Source organism: Hyla sarda, unplaced genomic scaffold, assembly GCF_029499605.1.
Source record: "Hyla sarda isolate aHylSar1 unplaced genomic scaffold, aHylSar1.hap1 scaffold_347, whole genome shotgun sequence".
NCBI lineage: Eukaryota > Metazoa > Chordata > Amphibia > Anura > Hylidae > Hyla > Hyla sarda.
Window position 1 is genome coordinate 42,001 of NW_026610230.1, and position 14,111 is coordinate 56,111.

The following is a 14,111-nucleotide window of genomic DNA, read 5'->3' on the forward strand; positions in this document are numbered from 1 at the left end:
AGATCACGGGATAAAACCTCCTGGTCTAAAACATCTAGCTTAAAATCAAGGGAATTAAGAACATGTTCTAAAAAGGATGGATTAAGATCTTTCTTATTAAAAAGAAGCTGGTAGAAGTTAAAAACTGCATCTAACATGCCTTTTGGAGTGGATTCACCCTCAAGGTTTTGGATGATATCCCTCCTATTCATCACTTTTTTAAAAAAGAAACGGGAACATTTCTCGCCCTCCTCCAGGTGCTGCACATGTGAGTTAAAAATGATTTGTTTCCCTTTCTTTTCTATGGCATGTTTTATTTCAGTTTTAAGGTTTAAAATATCATTTTCTACATCCATACCAGCTTCTTTCAATTTAAAAAGTACATTTAAACGCATGTTAAGAACATAAAACCACAGTTTTTCCATTTTTGCCTTCTTCTTACCTGCTTTGATAAAAAAAAATCTGATTTTAGATTTGGTGCCCTCCCACCAGTGCAGCATAGGCTCGTGGGGTTTTCTTTGTGATTGCCAGCATTGGTAGGTCCGCACAAACTCCTCTTTTATCTCAGGGTCCTCTAGGAGTGTGGTGTTTAATCTCCAGAGGCCCCTTTTTGCTTTTTGCTCCCCCTCTAGCTCCAGGCCCACCAAGAGGAGCTTATGATCAGAGAAGATATTCTGCTCGAGCGTGCATTTCAGGGGTTTAAAAGCTCTAGAGGAAAAAATAAAATCGATTCTGGAGCTCACTCTTCCATTGGACCATGTGGCGCCTGGGTCCTCCGGCAAGAGATCCTTCCAGCAATCTTTCAAATTAAAATCATCAATAAAATTTTTAAGCAGGTAAGAAGTGCGGTCTTTACGATTAATATCCCCACCCTGCCGGTGTTCCCCATCACGTATGCAGTTAAAATCACCTCCCACCAGCAGGGGGGAAGACCCAACACAAAACAGTGGTAAAATTTCAAATAGTTCTGCCCGCTCCTGTTTATCAGGAGGGGCATACACATTTAAAACACGAATTAAAAGTCCATTAAAATATAGATGAATTAAAAGAGCTCTGCCAGGCACAATCTCAGTTACTGTATGAATAGAAAAGGACTGGCCTCGGCAGAGCAGCCCAACACCCACAGAACGACAGTCATTTGCACCGGACCATATGGATGGGCCCAGCTTCCAGTCTTCTTTTAAGTCTTTATAGTCCATTTTACTAGGGATTCCACATTCTTGTAGCAGGCAAAGGTCAAAGTCACATGTCTCTAGATAAGAAAATAAAGCAGCCCTGCGATCAGGGCTCTTTAAGGACCTCACATTGAGTGAGGCAATTTTTACAGGGATAGGCATAGTTTATGGAGAGTCCGTGCTTGGAGAATCAAAGTCAATAATAAGCTGCGTACCGTCATCCCCCGCCTGCGGGGTCATCAGCTCCTTGATGTTCTGAGGGTCGGAGCTTGAGATCGATGATGCCCCGACCCTGAGCTCGCTCTCGTCCGAACTACGGCACGCCGCTTTCCTTTGAATGTCTTCCTCTTCTTCTTCTCTTTGTCTTTTAAATGTCACACTGCTGTCCATATCCTCTGTGTTGCTCTCACTCGATGTAATCTCTGGCCCCCGGCTGATGGATCTGCGTCTTCTTTCATCATTTGACGACTGGAACTGCTGCACAGGGGCCTGTGAGGCCTCTTTTCCGGAACCTTTGCCGCTACCTTGGGAAGTTTTCATCGCTTGTTCCCCAGCAAGCGTTGCTGAGGACTGTTGCTCCAACTTCCCCATCGATCGACGATGGCCAGTTTTACCCACCGGGTCCACTGCTGGCGGGGCAGCAAACCCTGGTTTGGCGCCACTTGTCTTCTTGGCCCTGTCCTGTATAGGCGGAGTAACAGGACCGGGCTCAGACCTGGCCACCTGGCTCCCCTTCCGGCGGGCTTTCACCGGGGCCTCTTCGTCCGGAGCAGGGCGACCCTGGGCCAAGCCAGTACCTGGCTTATGCTGCAATTTTGGGTCCACTTTTGCCCCCACCGAGGCCCGTCGGCTGCCACCCGCCACAGGTGAGCCCCCTTCAGAAGTTTCGGCGGGCTCTTGAGCCAGGTAGGAAGTCGATCGACGTCTTTCAATTTCCCGGGCAGTAAACTCGATCACCCGCCCGGGCTTCGTGGAATCCCCATGGCCTCCCCCTAGCACTACCACCGGTGGGCCCCCCGATGGAGCACCAGAGGTCTTGGGCCTGGACCCATCAGTACCTGCCATCTGGGGTTTGGGCATCTTAAAAAAGGACGTCTTTTGTCCTGTCCCCTCTTTGGGTGGGCCCAGCCTTGACCCACCCATCGTAGTTTTTGCTTTATGGGGACAGGAATTAAAATCGTGATTTTCCTCTCCGCAGAGGTTGCACCTTATCGTATGGCTACATCTTGAGGCTATGTGACCTTCTTGGCCACACCTATTGCAGCGAATCACACGCTCCGCGCCGCAGGTCTCCTGGGTGTGGCCAAACCTCAAGCAATTTCGGCAATACATAGGCATTTGAGGATAGAACAGGAAGCCCCGAACTCTCCCGATGGCAAAATTTGGGGGCGGATGGCAAAGACCCCCAATACCACCGGGATCCTTACGGAGCTTGACCCAGAACTTCCTCTTGCCGTTCCAGAACCGCACGGAGTTCAAGATTTTGTTTGCGAATCGCACCTCTTCGCAGTATCGCCGAAGAAAAGTGGCTATATCCTCCGTGGTCACATGAGGGCTGTGCATAGCCACCACCAACGGTATATGTTCCTCACCATAGAGGAACTGGAACGAAAGACCGTCGAGTCGATCGTCCCTCTGGTCCGCACCAGACAAGGTTGCATAGATGTTATCGCAACACGCCGTGGCCGTGAAGGTGACGGTATACAGGCCACGGCTTTCCTGGTCATTTAGACACAGGATGTCCTCCCTATTGAGGCGGAAGTAGTCAAGAAGAATCACCTCCGCAATGAAGCGGAGGTTCTTCAACTGACGATGGCTCTCCGACACCTCTATGCGGATGGTATTTCGCATCGACATTTCCCCAGAGGGGAAAGCCCAGGAGAATGGCATCTTCCACACCCAGGGACTAAGCCCCTTCCCCAATAGCAGCAGGGGCTCGGAATCCCGCTATAAAAGCGGAACCCTTACCCAAGGCAGAGGTCGGGGGTACCCTAGGTGCTTCCGAAGCTACAGGTAACGCTCAACGTACCGAAAATGCCTTCTGAGACACAAGGTCCCAGAGACAGGGGGATCGCAACCCGTTGTCCGTGGACTAAGCCCGCTCCCCAATAGCAGCAAGGGGGTGAAGTCCCTCCGTAAGGAGAGACAATCCCCCAAGGCCGAGAAGCGGGGTACCACAGACACCTTCCGACCAGACCAAATGCAGATACTACACTTGATCTTAGCCAAAAGGCCGAGAAGCGATAACCGTGAAAGGGGCGGGCCCAACAAGGTCCCCTTCATGGGCACTATCACTGCTTGCTGTCAGGGAGGCTGCCAGACAATTTTCCATGCACACTCTGGGCTGGGGGGCAGTCAACCACCAGTACACACAGCAGAACCTAAACCCATACCATTATTGCTAAGCAGCAAGACAGGGGCCCATTGCACTCCCACGGGGCCTTTTTAAATGCAATCCATAACCCGGATTTGCCAGGAACCCTTCTTACTCCTCCTACTTGCATGTGACACTGGGCTTAGGATCTGCATAGGAAACACACACACAAGCACACACCTACCTTTGTTGCCTGCAGATGCCTCCTTGGCTGTCCCCAAACGGTATCAAACCAACACCCACGGGAAGCTGTAAGCATAGAGGACATGCCTGCACCCCATTGGACTTACCTGTGTGGGTTAAACCCGGGTTATTTGACAACCTATGGCGGTGATGGTTCTGCTCAGGCAGAGCAGTGCTGATGCTCCTCATAAAGCTGTCGCTGCTGTGAAGGTTCTAGGTGACATCACAAATCCCTATGGTTACATACACAACAAAGCTGGGTTGTTGTTGTTTACACTCTGCAAGGCCTGTGGAAGTGAGTGACATCATAGCACTGTAGTTCTGAGGGTTCTAGATGGATGCAACAATCTCCTGTTGCTTCTATGAAGGCCATAATAGACGACATCACCAAACAGCTCCATAGTCACATACACAGCAAAGGAGAGATGTTGTTTACACCTAGTGATGTCAGTGGTATTGAGTGACATCACAGCACAGTGCTAAGGCTCCTGGGCCTGGACACAGCAGCGGCTGCAATATCTCAACGGAGAATACGTTTATATATATGTGTGTGTGTGCGCGTATATATATATATATATATATATATATATATATATATATATTTCTCCGCCGAAATCACTTTTAAACCCATTTCCACCTTTTTTTCCCTTCTCTTCCTCTTACTTTTTTTTCACGTTTTTTTACGTTTTTCTCCTTTTCGCCTCTTTTCTGGGCGTATTATTCTTCTTTTTCTTCTTTTTTTTCGTCTAATGCATACCCCATCAGTGCAGCAATGCTTATTCAATACCGCCAGCAGATGGAGACACTGGGGGATAATTTTCTAAGGATTTATACTGATTTTTCCTGTCTGAATTTGTCGCACAGAAAGTTGCAGGCCAAATATGTGTGACATTTCTGCGACTTTAGCTTCTAGAGCATTTTTACAACATTATACATAGGTGCTGAATACATAAAAAGCGACTGTTCAGCGACAGACAAGTCGCATCGGCTGAAAGTAGGCCAGAATGTCAGTCCATGTTGGAGCAGGTTTAGATACAGTCTAAAGTATAGATCTCAAAGTCTGTGCACAGAATTTAGCAAGGGCCTCGCACCTTCTGATGCATCAGGTAGGTGCACAATAGCATAGCCTAACCCTCTGTACTTTGGTCTATATTGATGCGGGACATAGACAGCCAGCTGATGACCAATCCATTAGTGCAATGGATGGCTGGAAGCATTTGTCTTTGCCTTTGCAATACCACAGAAGCAATGCATGGTCAATGTACAGCAATGACACATCTGTGTGAACAGCCAGGAGACCCCCCCCCCATGTTATGTTACATAGTTACATAGTTAGTACGGTCGAAAAAAGACATATGTCCATCAAGTTCAACCAGGGAATTAAGGGGTAGGGGTGTGGCGCGATATTGGGGAAGGGATGAGATTTTATATTTCTTCATAAGCATTAATCTTATTTTGTCAATTAGGAACATTCAGCACCCACCCGCTATCAAGGCAGCTGCCTATCATGTCATGCCCTACCTGCACAGGTGTGCTGGCTACTCAAATGATCCAATTAAGGAGGCCATTTAGTCAGCAGCAGCAGAAGTCCTGTGCCTGGACGCTCCAACAGCGGCCAGACACAAGCAGAAGCAGCAGAAGCAGCAGCAGCAGCACCACCTTTTGTTTTTTGGCTGCAGCAGCAGCAAGGCCCACAGGGCTGGCTAGCTGGCTAGCCAGCAAGCAGGTAGCAATGAAAGTAGGAATCTTTCTTTTTAACCCTGTAAGGGGGTGGTGCACTGTACCCGAAGATACTGCCATATCGGGTCAATGCATAGGGCGACGGAAGCAAGCTTCGAAATCGGCCCCCGTTCTCAAAAATCCATTTAATATATGGTCCCCAGATAGGGGACGTATCAGATATTAAACTGATAAGAACAGATACTACACTTGATCTTAGCCAAAAGGCCGAGAAGCGATAACCGTGAAAGGGGCGGGCCCAACAAGGTCCCCTTCATGGGCACTATCACTGCTTGCTGTCAGGGAGGCTGCCAGACAATTTTCCATGCACACTCTGGGCTGGGGGGCAGTCAACCACCAGTACACACAGCAGAACCTAAACCCATACCATTATTGCTAAGCAGCAAGACAGGGGCCCATTGCACTCCCACGGGGCCTTTTTAAATGCAATCCATAACCCGGATTTGCCAGGAACCCTTCTTACTCCTCCTACTTGCATGTGACACTGGGCTTAGGATCTGCATAGGAAACACACACACAAGCACACACCTACCTTTGTTGCCTGCAGATGCCTCCTTGGCTGTCCCCAAACGGTATCAAACCAACACCCACGGGAAGCTGTAAGCATAGAGGACATGCCTGCACCCCATTGGACTTACCTGTGTGGGTTAAACCCGGGTTATTTGACAACCTATGGCGGTGATGGTTCTGCTCAGGCAGAGCAGTGCTGATGCTCCTCATAAAGCTGTCGCTGCTGTGAAGGTTCTAGGTGACATCACAAATCCCTATGGTTACATACACAACAAAGCTGGGTTGTTGTTGTTTACACTCTGCAAGGCCTGTGGAAGTGAGTGACATCATAGCACTGTAGTTCTGAGGGTTCTAGATGGATGCAACAATCTCCTGTTGCTTCTATGAAGGCCATAATAGACGACATCACCAAACAGCTCCATAGTCACATACACAGCAAAGGAGAGATGTTGTTTACACCTAGTGATGTCAGTGGTATTGAGTGACATCACAGCACAGTGCTAAGGCTCCTGGGCCTGGACACAGCAGCGGCTGCAATATCTCAACGGAGAATACGTTTATATATATGTGTGTGTGTGCGCGTATATATATATATATATATATATATATATATATATATATTTCTCCGCCGAAATCACTTTTAAACCCATTTCCACCTTTTTTTCCCTTCTCTTCCTCTTACTTTTTTTTCACGTTTTTTTACGTTTTTCTCCTTTTCGCCTCTTTTCTGGGCGTATTATTCTTCTTTTTCTTCTTTTTTTTCGTCTAATGCATACCCCATCAGTGCAGCAATGCTTATTCAATACCGCCAGCAGATGGAGACACTGGGGGATAATTTTCTAAGGATTTATACTGATTTTTCCTGTCTGAATTTGTCGCACAGAAAGTTGCAGGCCAAATATGTGTGACATTTCTGCGACTTTAGCTTCTAGAGCATTTTTACAACATTATACATAGGTGCTGAATACATAAAAAGCGACTGTTCAGCGACAGACAAGTCGCATCGGCTGAAAGTAGGCCAGAATGTCAGTCCATGTTGGAGCAGGTTTAGATACAGTCTAAAGTATAGATCTCAAAGTCTGTGCACAGAATTTAGCAAGGGCCTCGCACCTTCTGATGCATCAGGTAGGTGCACAATAGCATAGCCTAACCCTCTGTACTTTGGTCTATATTGATGCGGGACATAGACAGCCAGCTGATGACCAATCCATTAGTGCAATGGATGGCTGGAAGCATTTGTCTTTGCCTTTGCAATACCACAGAAGCAATGCATGGTCAATGTACAGCAATGACACACCTGTGTGAACAGCCAGGAGACCCCCCCCCCATGTTATGTTACATAGTTACATAGTTAGTACGGTCGAAAAAAGACATATGTCCATCAAGTTCAACCAGGGAATTAAGGGGTAGGGGTGTGGCGCGATATTGGGGAAGGGATGAGATTTTATATTTCTTCATAAGCATTAATCTTATTTTGTCAATTAGGAACATTCAGCACCCACCCGCTATCAAGGCAGCTGCCTATCATGTCATGCCCTACCTGCACAGGTGTGCTGGCTACTCAAATGATCCAATTAAGGAGGCCATTTAGTCAGCAGCAGCAGAAGTCCTGTGCCTGGACGCTCCAACAGCGGCCAGACACAAGCAGAAGCAGCAGAAGCAGCAGCAGCAGCACCACCTTTTGTTTTTTGGCTGCAGCAGCAGCAAGGCCCACAGGGCTGGCTAGCTGGCTAGCCAGCAAGCAGGTAGCAATGAAAGTAGGAATCTTTCTTTTTAACCCTGTAAGGGGGTGGTGCACTGTACCCGAAGATACTGCCATATCGGGTCAATGCATAGGGCGACGGAAGCAAGCTTCGAAATCGGCCCCCGTTCTCAAAAATCCATTTAATATATGGTCCCCAGATAGGGGACGTATCAGATATTAAACTGATAAGAACAGATACTACACTTGATCTTAGCCAAAAGGCCGAGAAGCGATAACCGTGAAAGGGGCGGGCCCAACAAGGTCCCCTTCATGGGCACTATCACTGCTTGCTGTCAGGGAGGCTGCCAGACAATTTTCCATGCACACTCTGGGCTGGGGGGCAGTCAACCACCAGTACACACAGCAGAACCTAAACCCATACCATTATTGCTAAGCAGCAAGACAGGGGCCCATTGCACTCCCACGGGGCCTTTTTAAATGCAATCCATAACCCGGATTTGCCAGGAACCCTTCTTACTCCTCCTACTTGCATGTGACACTGGGCTTAGGATCTGCATAGGAAACACACACACAAGCACACACCTACCTTTGTTGCCTGCAGATGCCTCCTTGGCTGTCCCCAAACGGTATCAAACCAACACCCACGGGAAGCTGTAAGCATAGAGGACATGCCTGCACCCCATTGGACTTACCTGTGTGGGTTAAACCCGGGTTATTTGACAACCTATGGCGGTGATGGTTCTGCTCAGGCAGAGCAGTGCTGATGCTCCTCATAAAGCTGTCGCTGCTGTGAAGGTTCTAGGTGACATCACAAATCCCTATGGTTACATACACAACAAAGCTGGGTTGTTGTTGTTTACACTCTGCAAGGCCTGTGGAAGTGAGTGACATCATAGCACTGTAGTTCTGAGGGTTCTAGATGGATGCAACAATCTCCTGTTGCTTCTATGAAGGCCATAATAGACGACATCACCAAACAGCTCCATAGTCACATACACAGCAAAGGAGAGATGTTGTTTACACCTAGTGATGTCAGTGGTATTGAGTGACATCACAGCACAGTGCTAAGGCTCCTGGGCCTGGACACAGCAGCGGCTGCAATATCTCAACGGAGAATACGTTTATATATATGTGTGTGTGTGCGCGTATATATATATATATATATATATATATATATATATATATATATTTCTCCGCCGAAATCACTTTTAAACCCATTTCCACCTTTTTTTCCCTTCTCTTCCTCTTACTTTTTTTTCACGTTTTTTTACGTTTTTCTCCTTTTCGCCTCTTTTCTGGGCGTATTATTCTTCTTTTTCTTCTTTTTTTTCGTCTAATGCATACCCCATCAGTGCAGCAATGCTTATTCAATACCGCCAGCAGATGGAGACACTGGGGGATAATTTTCTAAGGATTTATACTGATTTTTCCTGTCTGAATTTGTCGCACAGAAAGTTGCAGGCCAAATATGTGTGACATTTCTGCGACTTTAGCTTCTAGAGCATTTTTACAACATTATACATAGGTGCTGAATACATAAAAAGCGACTGTTCAGCGACAGACAAGTCGCATCGGCTGAAAGTAGGCCAGAATGTCAGTCCATGTTGGAGCAGGTTTAGATACAGTCTAAAGTATAGATCTCAAAGTCTGTGCACAGAATTTAGCAAGGGCCTCGCACCTTCTGATGCATCAGGTAGGTGCACAATAGCATAGCCTAACCCTCTGTACTTTGGTCTATATTGATGCGGGACATAGACAGCCAGCTGATGACCAATCCATTAGTGCAATGGATGGCTGGAAGCATTTGTCTTTGCCTTTGCAATACCACAGAAGCAATGCATGGTCAATGTACAGCAATGACACACCTGTGTGAACAGCCAGGAGACCCCCCCCCCATGTTATGTTACATAGTTACATAGTTAGTACGGTCGAAAAAAGACATATGTCCATCAAGTTCAACCAGGGAATTAAGGGGTAGGGGTGTGGCGCGATATTGGGGAAGGGATGAGATTTTATATTTCTTCATAAGCATTAATCTTATTTTGTCAATTAGGAACATTCAGCACCCACCCGCTATCAAGGCAGCTGCCTATCATGTCATGCCCTACCTGCACAGGTGTGCTGGCTACTCAAATGATCCAATTAAGGAGGCCATTTAGTCAGCAGCAGCAGAAGTCCTGTGCCTGGACGCTCCAACAGCGGCCAGACACAAGCAGAAGCAGCAGAAGCAGCAGCAGCAGCACCACCTTTTGTTTTTTGGCTGCAGCAGCAGCAAGGCCCACAGGGCTGGCTAGCTGGCTAGCCAGCAAGCAGGTAGCAATGAAAGTAGGAATCTTTCTTTTTAACCCTGTAAGGGGGTGGTGCACTGTACCCGAAGATACTGCCATATCGGGTCAATGCATAGGGCGACGGAAGCAAGCTTCGAAATCGGCCCCCGTTCTCAAAAATCCATTTAATATATGGTCCCCAGATAGGGGACGTATCAGATATTAAACTGATAAGAACAGATACTACACTTGATCTTAGCCAAAAGGCCGAGAAGCGATAACCGTGAAAGGGGCGGGCCCAACAAGGTCCCCTTCATGGGCACTATCACTGCTTGCTGTCAGGGAGGCTGCCAGACAATTTTCCATGCACACTCTGGGCTGGGGGGCAGTCAACCACCAGTACACACAGCAGAACCTAAACCCATACCATTATTGCTAAGCAGCAAGACAGGGGCCCATTGCACTCCCACGGGGCCTTTTTAAATGCAATCCATAACCCGGATTTGCCAGGAACCCTTCTTACTCCTCCTACTTGCATGTGACACTGGGCTTAGGATCTGCATAGGAAACACACACACAAGCACACACCTACCTTTGTTGCCTGCAGATGCCTCCTTGGCTGTCCCCAAACGGTATCAAACCAACACCCACGGGAAGCTGTAAGCATAGAGGACATGCCTGCACCCCATTGGACTTACCTGTGTGGGTTAAACCCGGGTTATTTGACAACCTATGGCGGTGATGGTTCTGCTCAGGCAGAGCAGTGCTGATGCTCCTCATAAAGCTGTCGCTGCTGTGAAGGTTCTAGGTGACATCACAAATCCCTATGGTTACATACACAACAAAGCTGGGTTGTTGTTGTTTACACTCTGCAAGGCCTGTGGAAGTGAGTGACATCATAGCACTGTAGTTCTGAGGGTTCTAGATGGATGCAACAATCTCCTGTTGCTTCTATGAAGGCCATAATAGACGACATCACCAAACAGCTCCATAGTCACATACACAGCAAAGGAGAGATGTTGTTTACACCTAGTGATGTCAGTGGTATTGAGTGACATCACAGCACAGTGCTAAGGCTCCTGGGCCTGGACACAGCAGCGGCTGCAATATCTCAACGGAGAATACGTTTATATATATGTGTGTGTGTGCGCGTATATATATATATATATATATATATATATATATATATATATATATATTTCTCCGCCGAAATCACTTTTAAACCCATTTCCACCTTTTTTTCCCTTCTCTTCCTCTTACTTTTTTTTCACGTTTTTTTACGTTTTTCTCCTTTTCGCCTCTTTTCTGGGCGTATTATTCTTCTTTTTCTTCTTTTTTTTCGTCTAATGCATACCCCATCAGTGCAGCAATGCTTATTCAATACCGCCAGCAGATGGAGACACTGGGGGATAATTTTCTAAGGATTTATACTGATTTTTCCTGTCTGAATTTGTCGCACAGAAAGTTGCAGGCCAAATATGTGTGACATTTCTGCGACTTTAGCTTCTAGAGCATTTTTACAACATTATACATAGGTGCTGAATACATAAAAAGCGACTGTTCAGCGACAGACAAGTCGCATCGGCTGAAAGTAGGCCAGAATGTCAGTCCATGTTGGAGCAGGTTTAGATACAGTCTAAAGTATAGATCTCAAAGTCTGTGCACAGAATTTAGCAAGGGCCTCGCACCTTCTGATGCATCAGGTAGGTGCACAATAGCATAGCCTAACCCTCTGTACTTTGGTCTATATTGATGCGGGACATAGACAGCCAGCTGATGACCAATCCATTAGTGCAATGGATGGCTGGAAGCATTTGTCTTTGCCTTTGCAATACCACAGAAGCAATGCATGGTCAATGTACAGCAATGACACACCTGTGTGAACAGCCAGGAGACCCCCCCCCATGTTATGTTACATAGTTACATAGTTAGTACGGTCGAAAAAAGACATATGTCCATCAAGTTCAACCAGGGAATTAAGGGGTAGGGGTGTGGCGCGATATTGGGGAAGGGATGAGATTTTATATTTCTTCATAAGCATTAATCTTATTTTGTCAATTAGGAACATTCAGCACCCACCCGCTATCAAGGCAGCTGCCTATCATGTCATGCCCTACCTGCACAGGTGTGCTGGCTACTCAAATGATCCAATTAAGGAGGCCATTTAGTCAGCAGCAGCAGAAGTCCTGTGCCTGGACGCTCCAACAGCGGCCAGACACAAGCAGAAGCAGCAGAAGCAGCAGCAGCAGCACCACCTTTTGTTTTTTGGCTGCAGCAGCAGCAAGGCCCACAGGGCTGGCTAGCTGGCTAGCCAGCAAGCAGGTAGCAATGAAAGTAGGAATCTTTCTTTTTAACCCTGTAAGGGGGTGGTGCACTGTACCCGAAGATACTGCCATATCGGGTCAATGCATAGGGCGACGGAAGCAAGCTTCGAAATCGGCCCCCGTTCTCAAAAATCCATTTAATATATGGTCCCCAGATAGGGGACGTATCAGATATTAAACTGATAAGAACAGATACTACACTTGATCTTAGCCAAAAGGCCGAGAAGCGATAACCGTGAAAGGGGCGGGCCCAACAAGGTCCCCTTCATGGGCACTATCACTGCTTGCTGTCAGGGAGGCTGCCAGACAATTTTCCATGCACACTCTGGGCTGGGGGGCAGTCAACCACCAGTACACACAGCAGAACCTAAACCCATACCATTATTGCTAAGCAGCAAGACAGGGGCCCATTGCACTCCCACGGGGCCTTTTTAAATGCAATCCATAACCCGGATTTGCCAGGAACCCTTCTTACTCCTCCTACTTGCATGTGACACTGGGCTTAGGATCTGCATAGGAAACACACACACAAGCACACACCTACCTTTGTTGCCTGCAGATGCCTCCTTGGCTGTCCCCAAACGGTATCAAACCAACACCCACGGGAAGCTGTAAGCATAGAGGACATGCCTGCACCCCATTGGACTTACCTGTGTGGGTTAAACCCGGGTTATTTGACAACCTATGGCGGTGATGGTTCTGCTCAGGCAGAGCAGTGCTGATGCTCCTCATAAAGCTGTCGCTGCTGTGAAGGTTCTAGGTGACATCACAAATCCCTATGGTTACATACACAACAAAGCTGGGTTGTTGTTGTTTACACTCTGCAAGGCCTGTGGAAGTGAGTGACATCATAGCACTGTAGTTCTGAGGGTTCTAGATGGATGCAACAATCTCCTGTTGCTTCTATGAAGGCCATAATAGACGACATCACCAAACAGCTCCATAGTCACATACACAGCAAAGGAGAGATGTTGTTTACACCTAGTGATGTCAGTGGTATTGAGTGACATCACAGCACAGTGCTAAGGCTCCTGGGCCTGGACACAGCAGCGGCTGCAATATCTCAACGGAGAATACGTTTATATATATGTGTGTGTGTGCGCGTATATATATATATATATATATATATATATATATATATATTTCTCCGCCGAAATCACTTTTAAACCCATTTCCACCTTTTTTTCCCTTCTCTTCCTCTTACTTTTTTTTCACGTTTTTTTACGTTTTTCTCCTTTTCGCCTCTTTTCTGGGCGTATTATTCTTCTTTTTCTTCTTTTTTTTCGTCTAATGCATACCCCATCAGTGCAGCAATGCTTATTCAATACCGCCAGCAGATGGAGACACTGGGGGATAATTTTCTAAGGATTTATACTGATTTTTCCTGTCTGAATTTGTCGCACAGAAAGTTGCAGGCCAAATATGTGTGACATTTCTGCGACTTTAGCTTCTAGAGCATTTTTACAACATTATACATAGGTGCTGAATACATAAAAAGCGACTGTTCAGCGACAGACAAGTCGCATCGGCTGAAAGTAGGCCAGAATGTCAGTCCATGTTGGAGCAGGTTTAGATACAGTCTAAAGTATAGATCTCAAAGTCTGTGCACAGAATTTAGCAAGGGCCTCGCACCTTCTGATGCATCAGGTAGGTGCACAATAGCATAGCCTAACCCTCTGTACTTTGGTCTATATTGATGCGGGACATAGACAGCCAGCTGATGACCAATCCATTAGTGCAATGGATGGCTGGAAGCATTTGTCTTTGCCTTTGCAATACCACAGAAGCAATGCATGGTCAATGTACAGCAATGACACACCTGTGTGAACAGCCAGGAGACCCCCCCCCCCATGT

The 14,111-nt window shown here is 47.0% G+C and overlaps 4 non-coding genes and 1 pseudogene across 4 annotated transcripts; all 5 read right to left on the reverse strand.

The window, feature by feature from the left end:
• Positions 1–3,181: 3,181 nt before the first annotated feature.
• Positions 3,182–3,399, reverse strand: LOC130331309 (U2 spliceosomal RNA; annotated as a pseudogene).
• Positions 3,400–5,479: 2,080 nt separating this feature from the next.
• On the reverse strand, positions 5,480–5,670 carry LOC130331317 (U2 spliceosomal RNA). The gene has a single exon (XR_008874240.1). It is a non-coding gene; the product is annotated as a U2 spliceosomal RNA (small nuclear RNA).
• A 2,078-nt stretch (positions 5,671–7,748) lies between these two features.
• LOC130331318 (U2 spliceosomal RNA) lies at positions 7,749–7,939 on the reverse strand. The gene has a single exon (XR_008874241.1). It is a non-coding gene; the product is annotated as a U2 spliceosomal RNA (small nuclear RNA).
• Positions 7,940–10,021: 2,082 nt separating this feature from the next.
• LOC130331319 (U2 spliceosomal RNA) lies at positions 10,022–10,212 on the reverse strand. The gene has a single exon (XR_008874242.1). It is a non-coding gene; the product is annotated as a U2 spliceosomal RNA (small nuclear RNA).
• A 2,085-nt stretch (positions 10,213–12,297) lies between these two features.
• LOC130331320 (U2 spliceosomal RNA) lies at positions 12,298–12,488 on the reverse strand. Its single transcript, XR_008874243.1, has one exon. It is a non-coding gene; the product is annotated as a U2 spliceosomal RNA (small nuclear RNA).
• Positions 12,489–14,111: the final 1,623 nt, after the last annotated feature.